The sequence below is a fragment of the Python bivittatus genome, unplaced genomic scaffold, assembly GCF_059951505.1.
Source record: "Python bivittatus isolate LINGU-HERP-01145 unplaced genomic scaffold, Pbiv_v1 ctg000800_np1212, whole genome shotgun sequence".
NCBI classification, from domain to species: Eukaryota; Metazoa; Chordata; class Lepidosauria; order Squamata; family Pythonidae; genus Python; species Python bivittatus.
Window position 1 is genome coordinate 690,659 of NW_028277105.1, and position 6,237 is coordinate 696,895.

A 6,237-nucleotide genomic window follows, 5' to 3' on the forward strand; every position below is an offset into this window, starting at 1 on the left:
CAGTTTTGTCAGAGCCATGATCCAAACTCACAGCTTGCCTTTCCTCTAGGATCTCAAGGCAGCAACTCAAAACTGATAGGAGGTAAACAAGCAGATAGTGTGGGCTAGTGTGTCCTCGAGGAGGCGTCAGTTGTAAGATATGATTGCCAAATGAAACCAATATCTTTTTCTCCACCTCATTGTGAGTCCATATCAAGGCAGCAAAGAGGGTTTTATTCATTCGTTCATTCAATTTATGCTCCTACTCATCGCATATAAGTGACACTGGGCAGTGAAGAGAAATCAAAACAGCAACATAATCATAATCATAAATAACAACACCTAATAAAAACCAGAAAGCCAGGCTTCCTGGCTTCACCAGATCATCTTCAAGGTACAGAACCTGTAAAATGTCCCCTCTGCCCATCCTGATGGAGCTGCTAGAGACAGTTGGAGAAAGGTGGTCTTCACATATCTGGCCAATGCCACGTAGGTGACAACCAGCCCCTTGAATTGCACCTGGAGGCCTCTTGTGCACTAGCGTAGCTCACAAAGGAAAAGTGCAACATGGACATACTTTGGCACATCCAGAATTGCTCACGTTGCTGCATTCTGGACCAACTACAGGTTCAGAAGGTTCTTGAAGGGCAGCCCCAAGAAGAGCACATTGCAGACCCCCAAATTGCCTACTGGGTCTCTCTGGGATGGTGCAACCCAAGCCACACGGAAGGTGGAAAATCACTGCATCCAGGGATCCCAAAGCTCAAAGGTGCTCTGTCTTGCCAAAGGTGAGCGAAAACCAGGATAAGGTCTTCATGGCATCACTTGGCTGACCCCAGCTGGAGGTGTGCCACTGAGTGTCATCCATATACTGATAATACCTCACTCAGCCATCAGATGGCTTTACCAGTGGCTTCATGTAAAATCAGAGTGGGCACAGTACGGAGCCCTGGGGCACCCCACAAAGAGGTGGATATGGGCTTGACCTCTCCACACCCCAAGACCAAATTAAACCAATCTTAGAGAAAGGAGAAGAACCAGTACCAGACTCTGCCCACAACACCCAGAGAAAGTCCTGAAGGATGCCTTGATTAATGGTATAGAAAGCCATTGAGAGGTTAAGAGAAGCAAGAATGCACACCTCACCTCCATCCCTCTCCTGTCAGAGATCAAACACAAGTGTGATCAATACCCCCTTAGTCCCATACCCAAGGCTGAGAAACAAGTGAAAGGGATTCAGTTAATCCATTTCCTCTGGCGCTATCTGAAGCTGCAATGGTTTCCTCAGAACCGGATGGACTACTGACTCTTTAAGTGTCAACAGGGCCATCCCCTCTCTCAAGGATGCATTCACCGCCCCCAGAGCCCATCCTCATGTCACTTTCTGGGAAGCCTCAGCTAGCCAAGAGCAGCATAGGTCTATCAATTGTTTCAAATTGTGGGACCTCACAATTTGATGTTTTTCAACAATACTGTTGAAATACATATCTGTTGGAAAAAATCAATTGTGAGGTCCCACAAAGCTGTTGTGACATAGATCTTCCCTGTGGGTGCTATAGATTCCACAACAGATGATTTTATGTACAATATCAACGTTTCAATTAGCATGTCTATTAGTCCCATTCCATCTATGAAGAAACCAGCTTCTGAAAAATAAACAAACACATTGACTTCTTTCCACTTCTCTTGTGAGGCAAATTTCATGTCCACATATCCTATATTCATCCCTGAGATCATTTCTGGGAAAACAACACAAATCCCGTTCCTGAAAAGCATTGGCACCAATGTTCCTATGAAACTCTCCCCATTGTCAGTGTCTGGACCAAAGAGGCCTACTGATGTCCATTGGAAATGCAGGAGCAACTTCAGGATCCCCAAGTATTGGACGCCTTCTTTGGGGACCATGGTGTAGAAGAAGGGGAACTGTGTTTTATCGCCCAGAACATGGGAAACAAAAGAATAACTGACCTGGCAAAGAGAAGAAGAAATTGGTGATTGGTTAAGTTTCAGGACAGTATTTGCTACAGTTTTGCTTCCAAACTCCTGTTCATCTAAATGTTATTTTGGATCCTCTGATCTATTCTGTTCACATCGGTTGCCCGTCTCACATTAATGACTGTTAAGACTACTTTCAAGCCACTTGACTTCTGAAATCCTTTGGAAATCACCCAGGATTTTGAGCAATATGATCCTTGGATATCCTAGAAAGCTCTCCTTGTACCATATTTTGCTGGATCCTCCATTAATCCATCTTAGTATCAAGTATCAATTGAGCCTGAATCTCTGCCACCATTGGCCCATATAACCAAGACTGATCAAAAGGGATACTTCTTCCGTATTTGGGGACACCTACAACTTTTGGAAACAGCAGTAGCCAGATGGGGAGATATTCTCTTCCCAGGAAACTCGGTCACTCGGAGGCTTCTTGAAAGTGAAGGGTCGAAATGTAACGATTGTTGCAGAAGCAATTCCGGTAATGAGGTAGTCCCCAGGCTTGAAATAATTCGATGGATAGGTCACATCCCTTTCTAAAGTTAAGGGGCATTTCGCCTTCAGCTTCCCGCAGCCTCTCAGGGGCAACAGGAGCATCAGGAGAAAGAGCAGAACCATTTCTCGCCTGCCTTGAAGAATCAGGAGGCTCTCATAGAATTAGAGCAGCCGTGGAAGGATACAAAGTGCTCTTGTGATATCACAACTGCTTTCGTGGCCTTCCTTCCACAGATGGAGGCTGGGGCCCCATGAGAAATTGAGCTGAAAAGGCCCAGGCTTTGGGCCCTGCCCTGCGTCCATTGCAACCTCTCAGAGACACTGAAGGCTTTTAAGTCCCTCAGCTTCGAAGTTCTGATGAAACATGTCACCTCCATTGCTCTTGAAAGTGATGTTTATGTCAACTCAACAGTGAACTTTGGAAAATTCCCTGGAGATTTGACTGGAGGCAATCAATAAATCAATGTGATTTTGATAATTATGCAGAAGAAATATCAGCTCCATCCTTTCCCGAACCTACTCCTGTGATTTCATGAAAACGGGAATAGGAAAGAAAACATTTTAGGAGAACCCTTTGATAAAATTCCAGAGCTGGTTGGAAGCTGCTGGGTCCGACTTTCCCCAGTGAAACAGTTTCGTCAGAGCCATGATTCAGAATTACAGCTCGCTTTTCCTCTAGGATCTCGAGGAAGCCACTCAAAACCTTTGGAGATACACAAGCACATAGTGTGGGCTAGTGTGTCCTCAAGGAGGCTTCAGTTGTAAAAGATGACTGATAAACCATGTCGGTATGTTTTTCTCCTCCTCATTGTGAGTTCATCTCCAGACAGCAAAGAAGGCTTTAAACATTCTTTCAATCAATCAGTTTATATACCTACTCATCTCCCATAAGCAACACAGAGCAGTGAAGAGAAATAAAAAAAATCAATCTGACCATCAAATAAGAATACATTTAAAAATACACCTGTCTGCCCTCAACACTAGTAACTATAATTCACAGGCTCACCTAAATTCCTGGCCCCGTGCCTGGGAGAATAGCCAGTTTAGGTCCCTTCTGAACATTCAGCAGGTTGGGACCAGCCCACTCTTGGGGGGATTCTTATTCCAAAGGGCAGGCGCAGCCACAGAGAAGCCAGGCTTCCTCCAATCACACTCTTTAAGGTGCAGAACCTGTAAAAGGCCCCCTCTGCCTGTCCTGATGGAGCTGCTAGAGACAGTTGGAAAAGGTGGTCTTCAAATATCTAGCCAATGCCCTGAAGGGCTTTATAGGTGACAACCAGCAAAGTTTCACCTATTTCACAAGCCTATTGTGTGCTAGTGTAGCTCACGCAGGAAAGGTGTAACATGGGCTACCGCGGCACTTCCAGAATGGCTCACGTCACCGTATTCTGGACCCACAGCCTCTGGATATTCTTCAAGGGCAGCCTGTAACGGCCTGTGGGAATGACCTTTGGAGACAGGAGGAAGAGCCACAGACTGTACAACCATCATACAAAAGATATCTCGGTGCACAGAAGGAGAGGTTGTGTGTGTGGGAAGCGTCTCAGAAGCAACCCTCCCTAGTTTTCCAGAGAGTAAGAGGAGAGTCTTGCAAGACTCTGTTAATGTCACCTTACAAGAAACATAGAGTTAATATTCATAGTGGTGCTTCTTCTCTGGTCTACCTCGAAGGGGTAACACAGCCCCTTCTGCAGGCAGAAACGACGTGGTGGGCATTGGGGGGGTGCCTTGATATTGATCCATCCCAAACCTCTGTCTCCAATGTCCCAGACAACAGCGATTGGTCAAAGGGACAGTTCTTCCTCACTCAGGGACACCTTCACCTTTTGGAGCAAGGAGTAGCCAGAGGGGGAGATGCTCCCTTACCAGGAAACTCTGTCAGTCGGAGGCTTCTTGAAAGTGAAGGGTACAAACATAGCGGTTGTTGCAGAAGCAATTCCAGTAATGAGGTAGTCCCCAGGCTTGAAATAATTCAATGGATCTGTCTCATCCCTTTCTAGAGTTAAGGGGCATTTAGTCTTCAGCTTCCCGCAGCCTCTCAGGGGAAACAGGAGCATCAGGAGAAAGAGCAGAACCATTGCAGAGTCAGGTGCCTCTGAAAGAATTAGAGGAGCCGTTCAAGGAGCTCTTGTGACAGCACAATTGCTTTTGTGGCTTTCCTACCAGAGATGGAGGTTAGAGCTTCGTAAGGAATTCAGCTGAAAGAGCTCAAGCTTTATAGCACAACGTTGGCTCTGCCCTAAATCTCATCCCAACCTCTCAGTAATACTAAAGGCGTTTATGTCTCTTCGCTTCCAAGCTCTGATGCAAGGTATCACCTGTACTGCTCCTGAATCTGATGTTTGTGTCAGTGAACCCCAGAGTGAACTTCGGAAAGTTCCCTGGAAGGTGGATTGGAAGGCAATTAATAAATCAATGTGATTTTGATAATTATACCTCTGTCCTTTCCTCAAGCTTCTCCTGTGAGTTCATGAACAAGGGAACGGGAAAGAAAAATATCTTTGGAGAATCCTTTGATACAGTTCCAGAGCTGGTGGGAAGTTGCTGGGTCCAACTTTCCCCACTGAAACAGTTTTGTCAGAGCCATGATCCAAACTCACAACTTGCCTTTCCTCCAGGATCTCAAGGCAGAAACTCAAAACTGATAGGAGATAAGCAAGCACATAGTGTGGGCTAGTGTGTCCTGAAGAAGACTTCAGCTGTAAGAGATGACTGATAAATCAAACCAATATGTTTTTCTCCACCTCATTGTCAGTCCATATCCAGGCAGCTCTCTGGCTGCCCCCTCTGCCTGTCCTGATGGAGCTGCTAGAGACCGTTGGAGAAAGGTGGTCCTCCAATATCTGGCCAATGCCATATAGGTGACAACCAGCCCCTTGAATTCCACCTGGAAGCCTATAGTGTAGCTCACAAAGGAAAGGTGTATCATGGACATACTTCAGTATATGTAGAATTGATCGCATCACTACAATCTGGACCAACTACAGGTTCTGGGTGTTCTTGAAGGGCAGCCCTAAGTAGAGCGCATTGGAGATACCCAACTGCACCCTGGGTCTGTCTGGGATAGTACAACCCAATCCAGATATAAAGACAGGAAATCACTGCATCCTGGCACCCTAAAACTCAAAGCTGTTCTGTCTTGCTAGGATTAAGCTGAAGCCAGGATGGGGTCTCCAGGGCATGGGGTGGACATGCACAACTGGGCGTCATGCACATACTGATAGTACCTCACTCAGCCTTCAGATGACTTTACCCAATGACTTCATCGACATGAGAAATCAGAGTGGGCAGAGTACTGAGCCCTGGGGCACCCCACAAAGAGGTGGATATGGGCTTGACCTCTCCCCAACTCAAGACCAAACTGAACCAATCTAGGACAAAGGAGGAGAACCAGTACCAGACTGTGGCCACAACACTGAGAGAAAGTCCTGAAGGATACCTTGATTAATGGTATGGAAAGCCATTGAGAGGTCAAGAGAAACAAGAATGCACACGTCACCTCCATCCCTCTCCTGCCAGAGATCAAACACAAGTGGGATCAATACTCTCTTAGTCCCATACTCAGGCCTGAGAAACAACCAAAAGGGATTCAGTTAATCAGTTTCCTCTGATGCTGTCTGAAGCTGCAATGGTTTCTTGAGAACGGGATGGACCACTGACTCTTTAAGCATCAACAGGACCATCCCCTCTCTCAAGAATGCATTCACCACCCCAGGAGCCCACCCACATGTCACTTTCTGGGAAGTCTCAGCTAACCAAGAGCAGCATAGG